Consider the following 20,989-nt stretch of genomic DNA (forward strand, 5'->3'; position numbering starts at 1 on the left):
CTAAAAGTATTGTTAATATTGATCATTTTAAATTGCTTTTGACATTTCTTTCGGGAATGAGCTTATAATGTCCTTAAATTTACATTTGTCTTGACAGCTCTGGAAGCAGCATTGCTTCTTTTAAATGAATAAATTAAATTTTATTTGGGAAAATTAAGTCAATGCAATGCAAAGTTGTAAGCAGGCTCTCTGTAGAGCCTTTCATTGTGTGGTTGCTCATATACGTTTCAAACGGTAGGTCATTTATTGATTGAATCCCAAATGTGACTCCTCAGTGTCTGAAAGGTCAATTGAAAGGGCCCAAAGAAATGTGCTCTTATTAATAGTCCATCTAGAGTGCATCCACATGTCTGGTTCAGAATTGAAATTCATAATGGCACCTAAGAGAATGGATTGGTTCCAAGGTCCTTGCAGGAGCTCTAAGCCATGCCAAGAGATCTTAGTGGGCCCCCAGTTCTACCAAACCTTAGTTGGAACTCACTCCCAAGAGCTTTGGCAGATGAGGAAGAAGTAAGGAGTAGGTTAGAGGACCCAAGTGCTGCCATGGGAGTATATGAACAAAGTGTATGTTAAGCTTCCAAACTGAAGGAAGAATGTGTGAGGTGACTATGTTTCTCAAACTCAGGCCTAACCCAAACCTTGGTCCTCTCTGGAGACTCTGAAGTTGCCAGGTTTAGAAAGATAATTGCATGATTGTTTTTTTCCAGTAATTCTAGAATGATGCTGACCTCATCTTGGAAAAATGTGTTTAAAATATATTCTAAATTATATCTTCATGTTCACTCTGCTTCTAGCTGAAACAGAGTAAATGTACCATGATTATCATTATTTGATATGACTATAAAAATAATAAGAATAATTATGGGAATGATTTTCAAGAAAGTTCAATTAACCAATTTTTAAGCAGCAGAACACAAAAGTTTAAAACTTTTTAAAATCTTAACAGAAACATGGCAGACTTTTTAACTACTATAAACTCGTAGCTGGAAAGTTATGGAAACAATGTTTATAACCACTAGCATGCTGTATGATAGATCCCTCCATGACCACCTTTGTTTTTATGTATTTTTAAAAAAGAAATCAGTACTTCTTTTTTCCCTTTTTCTCTCTTTTCAAAATTTATTTGATTTTAGAGAGAGAGGAAAGGAGAAAGAGCGAGAGAGATGGGAACACCGATCTGTACCTGTATGTGCCCTAACCAGGATGGAACTGGCAACTTCTGCCTATCAGGACAACGCTCTAACCAACCAAGCTGTCCAGCTAGGGCTATTTTTATTTTTTTATTGTGGCATAATATAGTAACATTTTAACCACTTTAAGAGTACAATTCATTAGCATTAAGTACATTCACAGTGTTGTGCAATCATTACCATTATCCATTTCTAAAACTTTTTTATCATCCCAAACAAAAATTCTGTACCCATAACAATAATTCACCATTCATGTAGTCATTTTTATTTATTTATTTATTTGTTTGCTTGTTTGTTTGTTTTTGGCAACCACGGCAGGGCATGAAGAGTAATTTTTAAATGACTATTTTATCTTTTTACATAATGAAAAGCATTTAATATTGTATTATGTAAGTATACCGTCACTGTAGAAAATTACAAAATATAGATGCAAATGCACGTTAAAATAAATCATTTGAAATTTTATTCTTCACAAGTAAGTAACATAATTAACATTAATATTTGGGTATATTGTGTCATTATTTTTCCTCTTGCAAACATAAATGTAAAATGGTTTCCTATTTTTTGTTTGTTTGTCTTTAGCAAGGGTAAGAGACAGAGACAGGCAGAAACAGAGACAGACAGGAAGGGAGAGAGAGAGATGAGAAGTATCAACTCATAGTTGCGGCACTTTAATTGTTTATTGATTATTTCTCATACGTGCCTTGACCAGAGGGCTTCAGCCAAGCAAGTGAACCCTTGCTCAAGCCAGCAATCTTGGACTCAAGCCAGCGACCATGGGGGCATGTCTATAGTCCCAAACCTAAGCTGGATGAACCCGCACTCAAGCTGGCAACCTCAGGGTTTCAAACCTGGGTCCTCAGTGTCCCAGATTGATGCTCTAGTCACTGTGCCACAGCCTGGTCAGGCAAGTGGAATCCTATTTTGAAGTATATTTTTAACCACTTAAAACAATCTTTTAACTAGGTAAGCTCATTTAAATAGAGGTGGTAAATAACCATGAGAAAGAGAGGCAGAGAACTACTTCTCCTGTTTAAAAGGCTTTGATGAGGCAGCAGGGAGGGCAGCAGGACCGAAGTAACTTGTTTTTATAGAAACCATTTAATCTGAGGATTAATTCTTCTTAATGTACAACTGTCATGATCCTAAGAATTACTATAGCAACTCACCTAACAGCTAATCGTCATCCCTCATAGTCTCTCAAAATAACTTAAATGAAAATCTTTTAAAAACATAAGACTAAACCACAATGAATAAAAATGACTATCTAACAGAGGAGAGAATAGTGCAGTGGGAAAAGGAAGGAGTAGTTTATCCATGTGAAGCATATAAATGTTTCACATATTCAAAAAATAAAACAAATCTTTTTTTTTTTTTTTTTTTTCATTTTTCTGAAGCTGGAAACAGGGAGAGACAGTCAGACAGACTCCCGCATGCGCCCGACCGGGATCCACCCGGCACGCCCACCATGGGGCGGCGCTCTGCCCACCAGGGGGCGATGCTCTGCCCATCCTGGGCGTCGCCATATTGCGACCAGAGCCACTCTAGCGCCTGGGGCAGAGGCCGAGGAGCCATCCCCAGCGCCCGGGCCATCTTTGCTCCAATGGAGCCTTGGCTGCGGGAGGGGAAGAGAGAGACAGAGAGGAAAGCGCGGCGGAGGGGTGGAGAAGCAAATGGGCGCTTCTCCTGTGTGCCCTGGCCGGGAATCGAACCCGGGTCCTCCGCACGCTAGGCCGACGCTCTACCGCTGAGCCAACCGGCCAGGGCAACAAATCTTAAGCAATCTATAAAAATTAAAAACTGACTATAATAAATGAACCTAACTTGAACTGAAATGAATGAATTGAAACTAATGAACTTAATTTTATGTCAGTAACAGAAAAAGACACTAATAAAAAGATCAAAAGAAAATAATTCTATCAAGGGTACACTTTAACAGAACATATTCTAAGAACAGATAGAGGTGCAAAGAAATCATAAACAGTATTATGTATATAATTGTTAGAGGCAATATTGCTATTATATTGAAACTATTTAAATATGCTATAGATTATTACAAATACATGTAGTAATTGTGTTGATGTTAGGAACAAAGATTTTCAGTATAAGAAAAAAAAAGTAGAAAATCAAAGAATTTAAGTAAAAAATCACACAGTATTACATTGTTACAATGTTAAATTTGAATTAAAAATATAATTTCAATCAGCATTTTTTCCTTTTTAAGTATACATATTTCCTAGTATTATATACTGAAAAGGCCTAGACACAATAACAATCCAGCAGCAATGATGAAATCAGGCAACAGTCATCACTGAATGAAACCTTTGGTTGAAAGGCCGATGGGAACTTTACCATGAGGAATAATAAGGCTGTGATCACATGACTGATCAATCTCAGCATCTCTAAAAGTGGAGAAAGCCGATAGTGTGTGTCTGCTGATGCGATGCTTATGAAGAAAACAACGCTGAGCGAGTACCACCTCATGGGGGTGAGGATGGGGGGGAGTTGGCCCTGAATCTAATCAATTCTTTTGATCCAACTTTCATTTACAGGAACCACAGGGGATAAAGGAGCAAGTTAAATGACACCACAGAAATAAAATATCCCTCAGACAACTGATGTGGTTTCTGCCACTGGTTAATGGCAGGGAGGAAAGAGTACGAGAGTAACTGTTTCAGATGAAAAGAAGCAGCTAAGAGGCACAATAACCAGCTGTTGTGTGCAGTTGTTGTTTGGATCCTTATTCCAACAGCTATAAAAACATATTTGGGGGGGACAATCAAGAAATTTGATTATGGTTTGGATATTAGAGGATGCTGGAGAATTATTGTTAATTTTGTTAAGTGTGATAATGGCATTTTGGTTACATAAGAAAATGTTCATACTTCTTAGCTATTCATACTGAAGTATCCTATGATAACTTGACATGATACAATGTCTGGAATTCACTTAAAAATATTTCTGCAAAGAAATAAAAGGAAACAGATGCAGAAAACTTGGGAAATTTTTAATGTGTTGAATCTGAGTAGTATCTGTTTTGGTTACCATTGCTGTGTAACACGTCACCTCATAATGTACTGACTTAGATACAACCATCATTGTATCTCATATTTTCTCTGGGTCAGAAATATGGAAAGGGCTTGACTGGGCAGTTCTGGCTCTTGAAATTCCTCATGTGATGAAGTAGCTGTAACAGGTGCTGGGAATGGGGGTGCAGGCAGAGTGGGGAAAGGAGGCTTGAACAGCTAGAGAATGGCCAAGCAGCTCTCTCTCTCTCTCTCTCTCTCTCTCTCTCTCTCTCTCTCAATTCCTGTATGTAGTCACAGGGCCTCTCCTCCTGAGGTCTCTTTGAGGGTTAATTTGACCTTTCTCACACACGATGGCCTCAGGGCAGACTGAATGCTTGCTTGGTAGCTGATGTCTTCAAAAGCTGGTATTCCTGTGAACAGTGTGGAAGGAAGCACATCGCCTTTTATGCCTTTATCTGGGAAGTCACATAGTGCTATTTCCTCTGTAGTATACTGGTTGAAGCAGAAGCAGAAGCAGAAGCCAGCCCCTTTTCAAGGAGAAAGTTCATAGATTCCACTTTTGGTGAAAAGATTGTCAGAAAATTTGTGAACATACTTTAAAACTGCCACATCATCCCACACATCTGTTGAATGGTCCACAGTTCAAAAGACCACAAAAGAATTGACAGCTATTTATCATGGTTACTCATAAGTGGGGGTTTTTCTCATTCCTTGGACCATGAAACAACTGGTTCTTCCTGAAATTCCCATATACTTCACAGATTTATCTAAAACTCCACAACTGGGGGTCTCTTTAATTACCTAATGAGTTATCACTTGTGAGATGCCTGGCCCCGTGCTGGATCCATACCAGATACTCTGTAAATGTTGGTGATATCTGATGGTTTTTTGAATCCTCAAAATTTTTTTACTGTTTGAGCACACCATTAATAAATTGTAGTTGTTGTGACCTCATGCATTTCTGAAAGGCCTGGCACAGATGCAGTTTGAAGGAGGAATGGAACCTCTTGTAGAAACTAAAATTCATTCCAGAATGTTGCAATTGGGGAATGGTTGGAGATAACAGCTGTAATATAGACCCAGAGTCCCCATTCTGTTTTCCATTTTGTTTTTACTTTCTGTCAGCTTTCTTCTTTCCCAGACGGCCTTTTTAAAAACTTTCCTGAGCAACAGAAAAATAGGAGCATCTCCTTTATGTGGAGTATGAATATATCATGCCAAAGCTTTTTGTGGAATACTAATGATATTTCGAGTCCAGCCTGTTTTAAAATATTTCTGAAGATTAAGCAAAACTATACCAGATGTGAACATATAAGAAACCTCGGATTTTCTTTTTAAATCTAGCAACTCAAAGATGACCTTCAATTATGATGTTAGACACTGAAATTAATTTGTAATTTAAGTTAATGTCTAATTTCCCAAACTGATAAAAATTTTAATTAGATAATTACTATCACTATTCAAAGAAAGGAAGTCTAGTATTTTCTTTCTCTTAAAGGAAATATAATATTTTAATACCCTAATATTTTGTTTTCCCTTAAAAGTTCTCTTAAAATTATGTCACATAGGCCCTGGCTTGTTGGCTCAGTGGTAGAGCATCGGCCTGGTGTGCAGAAGTCCCGGGTTCGATTCCCGGCCAGGGCACACAGGAGAAGCGCCCATCTGCTTCTCCACCCCTTCCCCTCTCCTTCCTCTCTGTCTCTCTCTTCCCCTCCCGCAGCAAAGGCTCCATTGGAGCAAAGATGGCCTGGGTGCTGGGGATGGCTCCTTGGCCTCTGCCCCAGGCGCTAGAGTGGCTCTGGTCGCTACAGAGTGACGCCCACCCCGGAAGGGCAGAGCTCGCCCCCTGGTGGGCGTGCCGGGTGGATCCCGGTCGGGCGCATGCGGAGTCTGTCTGAATGTCTATCCCCGTTTCAAGCTTCAGAAAAATACAAAAAAATTTTAAAATAAGAAAAAAAAATTATGTCACATAAACAATAGGTTAATTGTAAATTACAGCTATTCATTTGTTAAAATACTTTATTAATTTCCATTGGAGTTATTGTATTATTTAACAATAAAATTACATTGTAGTGTTCTATCCTTCCAACAATTATATAAAATTCAGTGCCTTGACTTTTTCTCTTTAGCAGCCTTTATTTATCCAGGGATATTTGTGGAGTCGATACTTATCTCTACATACCTTGGCCTAATAACTTTAAGAACTCTGTGTTCCCAATCAGTCCATTATGATATATCATAGAGCATAAAATTTCCACAGTTCAAAGCCTACTGACTGAATTAAATTGTGATCTTTATATCACAATCCAAAAAAAAAAAATCTCAAAAATTGCAAACAGATGAGTCTAGAATGAATCTTTACATTTTCAGCAAAATTACTTATTTACCTTCTAAATGATATTCTGTAAGAAAAATGCTTTTTTTGTAGGTGACATTTCATTGAAATCAAGTGTAGGCCTGGAAAAAAAAGGGTACTACATATATTTTCTTTATTACATTCTTTGTATGATATTTGCTGGCAAAATGGAAGGCATTACAGAAATCATTTAACTGAGAAAGAAATTCTACTCTGCACACAACTTTCCTTGATGTCAGTGGGAGTTCTGTCAATGGAACAAATGTTGAACTTGACCCTGTAATGTTTAAACTGCAATCCTCCCTGCTCTTGGCAGAGCCTGGCTTCCCACTGAAAGGCATTGTAGTCTGTAGAGATTACACAGCAGGTTAATAGTCTAGCTTTTTGCTTCTTTTGGAGCAACAGATGAAACACATATTACTTTCTTTTAGGGCTGTTACATACTTTTCAACACAAAAGACTTTAAATGAGGTGGTTGGTGTGAGAAAGTAAAAGGTAGAGTCTGTGGATGGAAATTTATGTTGGTAACGGTTTTTAACCTATCTTCTGTACTAGTCCCTCAGAAGCATCGATGAGTCATACAGATTAAAGGAAAGAGAAGAGAACCCAAATATTACACGCCACGTAGCACATCGGTGTGGAAGCCATGCTCACTCTATTTTTGTTACACTCCATTAGACATGTGCAAAGAATGATTGTCAGCAAGATTCCAACACAGGTAGTTTTTGGTAGAATGAGATTAAGAGAAAACAGTATCATTATTTCAAGGTAAACTTCTGCAGTACCAAATTTTATTGGCTTATTTTTTTTATAGTAAAGCCCATGACTAAAGAAGATGTGACACTGGTTATGGATCTAGCACTACCATTGATTGCTGTACCACCAAAGTGGGAAGCATTATGGTCTGGAGCAAAAAGGTCTTGAAACCACCTCATCTCCATAGTTATGCTCAGGCTCTTGAATAACACCATTATCAGGTCCCTATTTTTAGTTGTTTTTACTTGGTAGAATATTTTGCTCTTATTTTGAATACTTTGAAAGTTCTTTTATTTTCTACAATGTATATACATTCTTTATAATCCAGAGAAAAAAAGAGAAGAAAAGAAAGGGACCAACTTTTGTTTTAAAGGAGCAGAGAGAGGAAGAGGAAGACAAAGAAACAGGAAGTATTTCAAGATGAAATCAAAACTGCTTTTAAAAAGAAATGGCTTTAGTTTTTATTCTATACAAGATTGTGAATTATGAAGATAAAAACCCCAATGATTAAAAGTGAAAATGTTAGCATGTATATGATGTGGAAAGTCTACTGGTACAGGCATTAAAAGTAGTTACAGGGCAACACAGAATTTAATGGTTGGCATTTACACTCTGTTGCAGGCTGCGGGGTTCATATTCCAGTTCTACAACTTCTTAGCAAGGTGATCTTGTGCAGGCAGGTTATCTATTAACTGGCATCATAATTTGTTATTCTGATAAGGTTGTACTGAGGAAGAGGAATGAGTCAAAGGCTTGGGAGAAGTTTGCAGAGTCCAGGCTGTGCTGCTTGGGTGAGTTGCAGAAGTCAGATACTTGCTCCCAAAGGTGGCTGAGAAGAACACGTGGGAGCCATGAGCCTTAGAGTGTCTCCAGTCAGAGTAGCCTCTGTCCCACTAATCTTCTCCCTCCGAGGCTCTTGGCACTGCAGGAGCCTGTGTCCTGGAATAGTGAACTCACTCAGAAATGGAATGGCCTTTAGCAGTTTTCTTTCTTTTTAACTAATTCTTAACTGTCATTTTATCATTCTTTTTATATTATGGATTTTTTTTTAGTTTATCCATAATTAATGTCAATGCTATTTCTTTTTTTTTTTTTCTTTTTTTTCTTAAATATCTAATACCATATATTGAAATCAATCTCATTCTTGGCTTTTAGGAAAGTTTAACCTTAAATTTTTCTCTTGTTCCTTTGGTGATTTTTTAACTCTCATTTTCTGTCTTTTTTCATTTGTTGTGTCTTCTACGAATTTACTTTAATCTTTTAAAAATATTTTACTGGTGTGGTCGCAACCATCAGGTAAGCCAAGACGGCGCTTACTGGTGCACCCAGGAGCTGAGGAGGAAGAAGGGGTCGCTGTGCTGTGCAGTGCGGTGCCTCCTTCTCAGGGTGCGCTGGGGCAGTGCCCCCAGCTCTCTGCGCTCCTGTGGCCCCGGCCCCACTCACCTGATAAAGTGTGCAGGCTGGGATATGAGGCCACGAAAGGTTGTGTTATATATTGGAATTATGTGTACCATGGTGGCCTCAAACGCCCTGTTCCTAAGGGCATGATCTACACAGCAAGCCTGTCTTCACAGTGTTAACCAGATAAAGGTTGCTCAAAGCCTTCAGTGTGTTGCTGAGGAGTGAGCTGGATGCCACTGTGGGGCTCTGAGAGCCCTGAGTTATTACTGGGTGGGTGAAGATTCCACATATAATTTCTTTGAGGTTATCCTCATTCCATATGACTATCAGACAGAATCCTGACACTCAATGGAGATATGAGGGCTGACACATGCAGGTTGCAAAAGCTGTGGCCTTGGAGAGGGCCACGAGTTCCACTACACTATCAGTGGTTCTCACCCTGAAGCTTGGATAAGGCACGATGCTCTCCAGCTCCACTGTTACTGCTAATATAAGTAATGTTGGTAAATTGCTTACCTTAATAAACAATTTTGGACAATCAAAATAATTTTGCTGAGTGGTCTTAACCTGCATCTTAGTCTCTCACCTTTCCTCCCTTAACAACATGAGCTTCAGCACCTGATCCAGCTTATTTACCAACTACCAGCCCCGGTCTCCACACAGTCCCCCAGACAATGGGTTTGCTGATCAGTAGTGCTGGCCGTGTGTAGGCAGGTATCGGGGGATCGGGCTCCCAGATATCCATGCCCCACTCCACAGCATCTGGTGGGGCTGAGGGCCCAGGGGCCTGACTGCAGGGATGACTGGGGTATGGCAGGCATGGGGGCAACCAGAGCAAGAAGGAGGCTATGCAATGCCTGAATGACCATCTAGCCTCCTACGTGAAGAGGGTAAGAAGCCTGGAGGCTGATAGTCAGAGACTGGAAAGCAAAATCCGGAAACACCTGGAGAAGAAGGGACCTCAGGTCAAAGGTTGGAGGCATTACTTCAGAACCATCCAGGACCTGAGAGCTCAGATCTTTGCAAGTTCAGTGGACAATGCTTCCATTGTTCTGCAGACTGACAAAGCCTGTCTTGCTGCTGATGACTTCAGAATCAAGTATGAGACAGAGGTGGCCATGTGCCAGTCTGTGGAGAATGACATCAGTGGGTTCTGAAAGGTCATTGATGATATCAATATCACTAGTCTGTAGTTAGAGAGAGAGATCGGGGCTCTCAAGGAGAGCTGCTCTTCATGAAGAAGAACCACAAGCAGGAAATAAATGATCACAAAACTAGATTGCCAACTCTGGATTGACCATGGAGTTGGATGCTCCCAAATCTCAGGACTTCAGCAAGATCATGGTGGACATCTGGGCCCAGAAGAGCTGAGAGGAGCTAGATTAGTTCTGGTCCCAGCAGGTTGAGGAGAGTACCACAGTGGTCACCTCATATACCACTGAGATAGGAGCTGCTGAGATGACACTCACTGAGACTTATAGTCCAGTCCTTGAAGATCAACTTGAAGTTCAGCTTAAAGAACAGCGTCAGGCAGGGGGAAGTACACTATGCCATGCAGATGAAACAGCTCAACAGGATCCTGCTGCAATTGGAGTCAGAGCTGGCCCAGATTTAGGCAGAGGGGCAGCACCAGGCCCAAGAGTATAAGGCCTGCTAAATATCAAGGTCAAGCTGGATCACCACTCACCACCACCTACTGGAAGAAGGGGAGGACTTAGATCTTGGTGAAGCTTTAGACTAGGCGTCCCCAAACTTTTTACACAGGGGGCCAGTTCACTGTCCCTCAGACTGTTGGAGGGCTGAACTATAAAAAAAAACTATGAACAAATCCCTATGCACACTGCACATATCTTATTTTAAAGTAAAAAAAACAAAACAGGAACAAATACAATATTTAAAATAAAGAACAAGTAAATTTAAATCAACAAACTGACTAGTATTTCAATGGGAACTATGCTCCTCTCACTGATCACCAATGAAAGAGGTGCCCCTTCCAGAAGTGTGGCGGGGGCTGGATAAATGGCTTCAGGGGGCCGCATGTGGCCTGCGGGCTGTAGTTTGGGGACCCCTACCCTAGACCATAGCGACTCTATGCAATCCATCTGAAAGACCACCACCCACAAAATTTGGACAACAAAGTGGTGTCTGAGGTCAAGACGCCAAAGTTCTGAGGCATGAAGACAGCAGAGCAGAGCACCCCTTGGGGTGCAGGAGGCCAACAAAAAGTTCAAAAATCATTGAACATAAAAAGAAATTTCTTTGCTTCATTTCCTAGTTTTGTCTTACATTAGTTTTTTAAAAGAAAGTATTTGAAGCTTACTTTTCTCTCTTTCTCTTCTTCTACCTGAGCCATATTTTTTCTCCATTACTTGTCTTTATAATAGTTGGCAGGAGGCAAGTCCAAGGAAGTGAGAAGAATAGAGAGGGGTGTTCTTCTGTTCCCTCTCTCGCTCCTGTGGCTACTCCTGCATTTGCCTGCTCAGATCCCTCACGGGATTCTCCAGCCCCAACAGAACCTTAGTCCATGAGCCAGGGGGAATTTGGGAGTTAACTCTTTTTAGAACCTTCAACTCATTACAGCACTTTTGATTTGCTAGAACAATTTGCTGCTACCTCGCCCTGTTCAGCCCCTATTTGAGGAAACTAAAAATTTTAAATCTATCGTTTCCAAAGTATGTAATCATGGAAATTGAGAAAACTGTGGCAAATACATCCCCAGAAACCTAGCGGTCTGGCCTAGGGAAGTATGTCTGAAAAGGGGTTCACTAGTGTGTGCCCAGACCCCACCCTTTTGAGGTGGTGCTGTTGAGCTTACCTGCAAACATTCATGGACAGTGGCACCAGAAAGACTGTGTCTAGTTTCTGGGGCCATGTGTAGGCCAGTTTAATTCTAATTTATTTGTCATCAAATTGGTTCACTTCCCTTTCTGTCAAGGTCATAGGAGCACCCTGTGTTTCGTTCACTCACGGAGAGAGTTGAAAAAGGAACTAGCACCCCAACTACAATAAAACAGAAAAAGCTTGCTAGAGTTTCAGTTATCCTGGTTTTTAAATAGTGTTGCTTCCCACCTGATTTTTATTGCCTCTTTGTATTTCTTTTTTGTGAACTGCTGGTTTGTCTTTTGTGAATACTTCTGTTGGAAAACAAAACTGATGTTTGCTAGAGGAAAGAAGGTAGGGGGACTGGATGAAAAGATGAAAGAATTAAGATGTGAAAATTGGTAGTTACAAAATAGTCAGGGGAAGTAAAGTACTGCTAGGGAATTTAGTCGGTAATATTATAATAACTGTACAGTGCCAGGTAGATACTTGAAATATCAAGGGATCACTTTGTAAATTATATGATTAATCTAATCACTATGCCAAACATCTGAAACTAATATAAAATAATATTGAATGCCAAATAATATTTCTATTGGGGTTTCTTCTGGATTTATGAGAGCTCTTTATATATTATGGACATTAGCTATTATTTCTTATATATTTTCTCTCAAACTGTCATTTGTCTTTTACCTTTATGGTGTTTTTTCCCAACAGAAGTTTTAAAAATTTAAGTAGTTCTGTTAAATATTTCTTTGGTGGTTTCTCGTTGTTTATTGTTTGGAGTGTTATGTGGCGGCAATGTGGAATAGTTGAACACATGCTGAACTTGGGGGAAAACTGGATACTAATTATGCTTCTGCCACTAACCAGTAGTGTGCTTTTGGGCAAGTCTTCAAACCTGAGTTCCCTCACTTATAAAATGTAGCTGGATTAAAAACCAGATGACCTCTAAGGCCTCTTCCTGATTATTCAACCACAACTGAAAATTCTGATTCTAGAGTTTTAAAAGCTTGTTTTCTTTAAATAGGCCAGACATTCTCCCTGAAATTAACAAATTGCTAATTTGCCCAGCAATGTTTTCATAGTGTAAAATATAGCCAGTGTCTCAATTATCAAAACTTCTGAAGTTTTGAAATCTGAATTAATGACTTGAATTTTTATAAAAAATGTGATGAGTTTATATCTATTTCCTCTTTTATAGGTCATAGCCTTTATAGAGGATAGACTCTAAATTTAATATGTAATCTAAAGTACACATATTCTATATCCACTATATCAATGGACATTGAATTTTATGAATGATAATAAAAAGTATTATTGATGTAAGAGAAAAAGAGATCTTTTATTTATTTGGTGTTTATTGTGTGTTTTTATGCACATCATCTCATTTGGTGCTTGTGATAACCCTATGAGGTAGATAAAATTTATCATTCCATTTTATAGATCATGAACTATTGCCCAGAGAAATTAAATGATTTGTCCAAGGTTACTAGTTAGTAAACAGTAATGCCAGTGCCACTTTTCTGAAAGATAATATTGGTGAGAAAAAATTTATTAGCTAAGTTTCATTACTTCAGAAGACAAAATAGAAATGTCAGTTTCCTATGAGGTAGGATGGCCAGAAATCAGGTATATGAAATAAAAATCAAGACTGAAAAAGAAAAATTATGTTGAAAATTATAAAATAAATAATTGAAAACTATTTCTTCTCCACATATTCATTTCTACATAAAGAAGTACAAAACCTTTAGAAGGAAAGGGACACTTCTATTAATAGTTTGGTATGCTGTATATCAGGAGATACAAAAAAATACTGTATGTTTGTATAAGAAAACAAGAACCCTCAGAGGGACTTTTCAGAGGTAGAAGGAAGAGAAATTTAGTATCCATTTTATAGAGAAACTGAAAGAACAAGAAAATGAAAAGTGAAAAAACTAAAATACTGTATGATTGATCTGATGGTTGACATTAATTTAATGGCATAAAAACAAAGCAGTTAGAATAAAGAAAACAGAAGAGAGAGGAAACATTAAAACTCTGTTATTATTGGCTCAGTTTGGGTAGCTCTAGCTCAGGTGGTTAGAGCATCATTTTAATACACCAAGGTTGCTGGTTCAATCTCCAGTCAGGGCACATACAAGAATCAATCAATGAATGCATAAATAAGTGGAACAACAAGTTGATGTTCCCCACCCTCCTCTCTCTCTCAAATCAATAAATAAATTTAAAAATATATTATTAGCCCTGGCCGGTTGGCACAGCATTAGAGCACTGGCCTGGCGTGTGGAAGTCCTGGGTCTGATTCCTGGCCAGAGTACGCAGGAGAAGCACCCATCTGCTTCTCCACCCCTCCCCCTCTCCTTCCTCTCTGTCTCTCTCTTCCTCTCCTGCAGCCAAGGCTCTATTGGAGCAAAGTTGGCCTGGGCGCTGAGGACAGCTCCATGGCCTCCACCTCAGGCAGTAGAATGGATCTGGTTGCAACAGAGCAATGCCCCAGGTGGGCAGAGCATCAGCCCCTGGTGGGCATGCCGGGTGGATCCTGGTTGGGCACATGCGATAGTCTGTCTGCCTGCCTCCCTGCTTCTCACTTCGGAAAAATACAAAAGAAAAAAAAAGTTATTATTCAGATCAGCATTTTTTAAAATCTTTTTTTATTTATTTATTCATTTTAGAGAGGAGAGAGAGAGAGAAAGAAATGGGGGAGGAGCAGGAAGCATCACCTCCCATATGTGCCTTGACCAGACAAGTGCAGGTTTCGAACCGGCGACCTCAGCATTCCAGGTCGAAGCTTTATCCACTGCGCCACCACAGGTCAGGCCAGATCAGCATTTTTGAAGGAAATATGCAGTCAATTGCTGGCAAATAAATTTCTTTCCAATAGAGGAAAGTATGAATGTGAAAAGTACATCCAGAATTATTTTAGAAAATCCAGTCAAGAACTATAATTTTCTAAATACTGAGTAAACCAGATTTACCCAGTATTCTGATTATGACATGGTCATCATCAACAATGATTTATTCTTACTTTGAAATCAGAATGACATGCTGCTTAACTAAAAGTTTTTATGTAACAGTTGGTGTTTTAGAGCAGAGTATTTAGCCTCTTACTATTCCTCAAGTTATGTTCAATACCTAGGTATTGGCTATTTTTTATGGCATATTTGATGCTGAACAGTTTTTAAAGACAAAATACTGTAGAAAAAAGTAATTAATTATAAGCTTAAGTAAGTAGGAAAAAGCAGTTTTTTACTCAAAGAAAAGTAATATTCTTAAGTGAAAGTCTGCATTGAAGGGAATTAAGCAGCAGTATTTGAACTCTTCTTTTGTTATTATGATTTAGAAAAAAGTGTACATATTGAAATATGAATGAAATAGATTATGATCATAACAGGAAAGATTTGAGATGGGAGATAGATCAGAAGAAGGTAATAAAGTTGGAAATTATTAGGGTGACTATTTGCTGCAGTTGACCCAGGACATCTGGTTTTGCATTTGTTGACCCTATGTAATTATTATTAATATATACTAAGTAGATATCAAGTGTTCTAGCTTGGATGATACATTATACGATGAAAGTATAGTATATATTGTCAGTGCATTTTACTTAAATATTTATTATTTTAAAGTAGATTTATAGTTGTGAATATGCAAAACAGTTTAATCTTGTATTATTATTTATTAATTTATGTATTATTTTTCATATGAACAATTATAAACCTACTTTTTCCCCATCCTGTACCTAGTGAGTGATGGAGCCACTATTTATCTCTTTTTTTTTTTTTTTTTTTTTACAGAGGCAGAGATAGACAGGGACAGACAGACTGGAACGGAGAGAGATGAGAAGCATCAATCATCAGTTTCTCGTTGCGCGTTGTGACTTCTTAGTTGTTCATTGATTGCTTTCTCACATGTGCCTTGACCGCGGGCCTTCAGCAGACTGAGTAACCCCTTGCTGGAGCCAGCGACCTTGGGTCTAAGCTGGTGAGCTCTTTGCTCAAGCCAGATGAGCCCACGCTCAAGCTGGCGACCTCGGGGTCTCGAACCTGGGTCCTTCCGCATCCCAGTCCGACGCTCTATCCACTGCGCCACCACCTGGTCAGGCTATCTCTTTATTTAAGAGAGAAAAGGAGGGGGAGAGAGAGAAAAACATTGCTTTATTCTACTTATTTAGGTATTCATTGGTTGATTCTTTTTTAAAAAATAATTTCTTTTACTGATTCAGAGAGAGAGAGGGGAGAGGATAATTCATTTGTTGTTGTGTGTTTATCAGTCCCTTCCCATATGTGCCTTGACCAGGATCCAACCCACAACCTTGCGGTTTTGAGACTGCGCTCTAACCAGTTGAGCTAACTGGCTGGAGCCCTCATTGGTTAATTCTGGTATATGCCCTGACCCAGGATTGTACCTGTAACCTTGGTGTATAGTGAAACACTCTAACCAACTGAGCTATGTGGCCAGGGCTGTCAATGCATTTTATTTTATTTTAATTTATTTTATTATTTTATTTTATTATATATATTTTTTAATTTTTTTAAGTGAGAGTAGGGACAGACTCCTGCATGTGCCCTGACCAGGATCCATCCTGCAACCCCCATCTGGGGCGCTGCTCTGTCCATGTGTGGCCCCTGGCAACTGAGCTATTTTTAGCACCTGAGGTAGAGGAGGTTCAGGAGCACCAGACGGGTCATGGTGTTGGAGCCATAGCTATGAGAGGGGAAGAGAAAATTAGAGAAAGGAGAGGGGGAAGGGCAAAGAAGCAGATGGTCACCCCTCTTGTGTGCCCTGATCGGGAATCGAACCCAGGACTTCCACACGTTAGGTCAATGCTCTACCACTGAGCCATGGTCAGTGCATTTTAAAGTGCACTATTAATAATAGCTATTACTTTAGAGACTGCCAAGCACTGTGCTAAGCAGTTTATGAGCATTGTCCGATATAGTTCTCCCAATAATCTATGAGGCTGTTATTATAGTCCTCATTCTAGAGAAGAGGAAGCCCAAGTTTATGTTTATAGAAGTTCAGAAACTTATCCAAGATCACTCAGTAGCCAGGTTTCAAAGTCAAGCTTGTCTTGTTTTAGAGGTCACATAAATAATCACCATGCATTATTTATTTTCTCTGCACTTAGAAAAATTGTAAGATATCTGGAAAAAAATTAACATGATAGGCTACAAAATGTATACATTAGGAAAAAAGATTATTGAGCATCTAGTAGGGAGAAAATAATTTCAAAATTTTTTCATAAATCTTTTTACAAATAGAGGCAGACTTTCCTGTCATTTATAAAATATTACTGAAAATATGTCTGAAAGGCAGAAACATGCTATGGGAAGCATGATTCCACCCCCAAAGTATTATCAAATACTTAATTCTAATTCTTGCATGAATTGCCTCTTTTGAGCTGAAGCATCCCCATTCTACACACTTGTTACCCCAACCTCCTGCCCTTTCTATCCAGGCACTAAGATGAAAGTGAAAATAAAGAAGTCAATCCCTATGAAAAAAAAATGTTATAATTTGTTTTGATCTAATCCAATGCTTTTAGACTTTTAAAAAAATTTTAATCTAGCCAGAATATTAACTTCTCCTAAACCCTACTGTAATAAAAACTTTGGTTTTGCCCTGGCCAGATAGCTCAGTTGGTTAGAGCATCGCCTAATGCACAGAAGTTCTCAGTTCCATTCCTGATCAGGGCACATACAGAAACACATCAATGTTTCTGTCTGTTTTCCTTTCTCTCTCTAAAAAAAAAATAATGATAATAATAATAATTAAAAACCAAAACAGAACAAAAAACTTTGGTTTTAGGTAACGAGTTCTTTGCTAGGTGTTAGGAAAGGAAGAAAAGAAGAATGATCATTCTAAACCCTCTGCTAACTTGGTCCTCACGTTGCTTTTGCGCAGCTGCTTGGCTGGCAGAGGAAAATGACAGGAGGACCCTTTTTAAAGCAGTGGATAGGCTCTCCGCTGAGAAGCTTTTTTTTCCCCCTGATGGATGCTGTGTGCATTCATTCCCTGAAATGAGTAAGGCCTTGAGGCTTTCTTTCAGATATGTGGCTTATCTATAGAGGACAGTAATTCCTCTCCTGAACCCAGTTGTTTGGAAGGGGAATACCAAAGAAAGAATTCCCTGCCTTCCACAGAGAACTATTTAGAGCAGTGGTTCCCAACCATTTTTGGGCCATGGACCCATTAATGTCAGAAGATATTTTCATGGACCGGCCTTTAGGGTGGGACAGATAAATGCACAAAATAAAATTATGCAACTGGCATAAAACTGTGGTATTTTTAAATATACTTGTCGAACTTACGAGACAAGCGTCAAGAGTGAGTCTTAGACGGATGTAACAGAGGGAATCTGGTCATTTTAAAAAAAAATAAAACATCGATCAGACTTAAATATAAATAAAATGGAAATAATGTAAGTTATTTATTCTTTCTCTGCAGACCGGTACCAAATGGCCCACAGACCGGTACTGGTTCGCAGCCCGGGGGTTGGGGACCACTGATTTAGAGAATTCCAATGGGACAGATCTAGCTATACTATCAACAAATATTTATTAGCTTACTCTCTAAGGTGGTCCTGGAGTTCAGTTTATTATTATAGCAGTACAGTTAGCCAGCCCTGTTTAAGGTAGAGTTTTAGTTCTCCTTTTAATAACTGAAACCGTTAAGTCCATCTTAGTTCAGCTGTGTGAGGATTTTCAAAGAAAATAATCTGTAAAGCACAGAACAGAAAAGAAATGCCTTGTAAAAAAAAGAACAAGTGGGCCCTGGCTGAGTGGCTCAGTTGATAAAGCATCATTCTAGCACACGGAGATCACAGGTTAGATCCTCAGTCAGGGCAAGTAGAAGAAGCAATCAATGAGTGCACAATTAAATGGAATAACTAAGTGGAATGACGAGTTGATGCTCTCTCTCTCTTTCCCTCTCAAGTCAATGGAAAAATTAAGAAGAACAAGTGGAAGATTTGGCTATACAGTATCTGTATGTGCTATTCGTGTGAATTAGAACTAAGTACTCAGTGATGAATAACAAAAATGAATCATTACTTCGGATTATTGAATACCCTGATCATGTGGCTATGTCACCATTTTGTATGAGCACAGATGCAGAATTCCTGCTGAAGATACTTACAAAGGATTTTTTAAAAAAGTATTTGTCAAATAGATTAACAGGTACGTGTATCCTATCTTCTATCCTTGAATGGCCAGTGTTTTGGGGCTCTTTCTTACAGTGTAAGTAGCAAATGGGAACACTTTGTCTGGACATCTGTACTCTATATTGTCTGCCAAAGTTAAAGCACATTTTTCTGTCCCACCTACTTAGCATCAGCATATGCTATCTCTGTATTCCCTTCCATCAAAAGCTGCTTTGGGGAAACAATCTGATGAATTAGGTATAAATAACTAATAAGGCTTAAAATATTACCTTTCCCAGGATTATGGCTTTGTGCTAGAGAAATATACTGAAAGAGATTAAACTCTAGTGGCAAATTATCACATCAGTTGGAGGGGAAGTTTTTGGTTATAGGACTTTTCTAGCCTAACTAATAATCAGCCAGATTGGTCCTCCATTCGGGTTTAACTTTAAAAACAGGTCCTAGTCTAGGGGCTGGTCTGGTCCTATTTATTTAGGTTGTGTGTGTGTGTGTGTGTGTGTGTGTGTGTGTGTGTGGGTAGTGGGGGGGTAGTTTTACTTGAATCTGTGATGCCACATTTAAAGGGGTCTTGAATCAACTTGAGGCTAAATACAGCACCAGAACTTCTGAATCCTGCCAGAGCTAGTACGGGATGGTTCAGGACAGTGATCTTTCAATTTAGATCTCCATCACTGAGTCTGGTCAGACTCAAACCAGTTGATGAAAGTGGAGTAGGAAATCTTTCTTGTGCCGACTAAAAACACATTATTTTTATCTAATTTTTGAATTTATACAATGCTTGAGATTCATAGTCACATAAAATGGATAACTAGCTTGGTGTTAACTGGCATAATTGGTTCGTTTTATTGCCTAGCTTCTAGTTTAAAGCTCTTACGTCAGTTCAGCATTGAATAAGCCTGAACACTGGTACTATCTGTGAACCTTTAACCTGTGCTCTATGAGAAGGAACTACCTGTGTTTTATTTAACTCCGGCAGTTCTGGAAGTGTTTAAAATGTTTCCATCCCTAACAATGTCTCGAGTTATTTCAAGTGTTTGTACCGCACAACTCACTTTAGTAAATAAGTCTGATGGACTTGATGAATTCCTTCCTTTGGATGCAAGCCAAAAATCATCTGTAGAGCATACAGCTCTTTATTCAAACTTGGTAATAAATAATTATCTCTGGAACAGAGACGGAAGAACTGAAGCAGTGACTTCAGGGACACAGAGAGTAATTACCATCACGATACACGGTTAAGTACAGCAGAGATTGGGGGCGGGGAATGGTTTGTTCCGTATCTACTACGTCCTTCCTCCGGGTAAAACAAGGCCGTCTCGTCTGTTAGCATATTTAAAGCAGTGACTGCAAAAACTGTGCAATGTTATGGTGGAGGCGTTTTCTGCCATATGTGTTGACAGAAAGCGTCAGAGTCTGTCTCTGCAATAAACGCAAGCCCCGCCAGGCGGAATGCTGAGGACCACCGAGACTGCTGGCGGTGGAAGCCCGCGTCGCGTTTTGGAGTGTACCTTACGTTTCCTCTAACAAAGGCTCTATCTCCAGGCTGTTTCGCGGCCCGTTTCCCCCTCCCATCGACAGCTTTGTCTCCCCGCAGGGGCGAGGCTGAGACCCGAGGACCCCAGTGAGGTCGCTGCGCGAGGCAGCTCGGTGCGGGGCGGGCGTGGGAAGCCGCCGGAGCTGCCGCTGTGGTTTCCTGCCGCCGGAGCGTGCCAGTGGAGGAAGTCGGGGTGCTGCAGCTGAGATACTTGCAGCCTCAAAATCCGGGCGAGACTTGAACCCTGAGCCCCGATTACTGTCGTACAAAGAAACTCAAGCGGCGGGGCGGGCGGAGGCCTGCGGGCTCTCTGTCTCCCCGGCTGGGCGCGGGGCAGCGGGGGTCCTAAGCAATCCCCACCTTAGGCGGCTGGGGCGCAACGGGGAGGCCTCCCCCGGCCCGGGGAAGAAGGGCTCACATGCCGCCCCTCTCCCGCGAGGCCTCGGCCGCTGCCGGCTCTCTCCCCCCACTCCGGCCCGGTCCCGGTTCCCCAGCAGCTGGCCCGCGACCGTCGGCCCGCACCGCCCCCACGCGAGGTGACTGGCTCGCGCCGGCCTCCAGCCGGGCTGCTAGCGGCTGGGGCGCAGCCAGCGGGAGGCCGCCCCGCCCCCGCCCCCGCCGCGGAGCCGCCGCGCGCAGCCCCCGCCCCCGCCCCCGCCCCCCGCCCGCCGGCGCCGCGGCGGCCTGTGAGGCGGTAACTCCGGTCCGCCCCAGCCCCTTCCTCCTTTCTCTCCCTCC

The 20,989-nt window shown here is 40.4% G+C and overlaps 2 pseudogenes; both read left to right on the plus strand.

The window, feature by feature from the left end:
- Positions 1-426: 426 nt before the first annotated feature.
- LOC136388137 (large ribosomal subunit protein eL15-like) lies at positions 427-9,221 on the plus strand (annotated as a pseudogene).
- A 185-nt stretch (positions 9,222-9,406) lies between these two features.
- Positions 9,407-10,910, plus strand: LOC136388138 (keratin, type I cytoskeletal 18 pseudogene; annotated as a pseudogene).
- Positions 10,911-20,989: the final 10,079 nt, after the last annotated feature.

Source organism: Saccopteryx leptura, chromosome 1, assembly GCF_036850995.1.
Source record: "Saccopteryx leptura isolate mSacLep1 chromosome 1, mSacLep1_pri_phased_curated, whole genome shotgun sequence".
Taxonomy (NCBI): domain Eukaryota; kingdom Metazoa; phylum Chordata; class Mammalia; order Chiroptera; family Emballonuridae; genus Saccopteryx; species Saccopteryx leptura.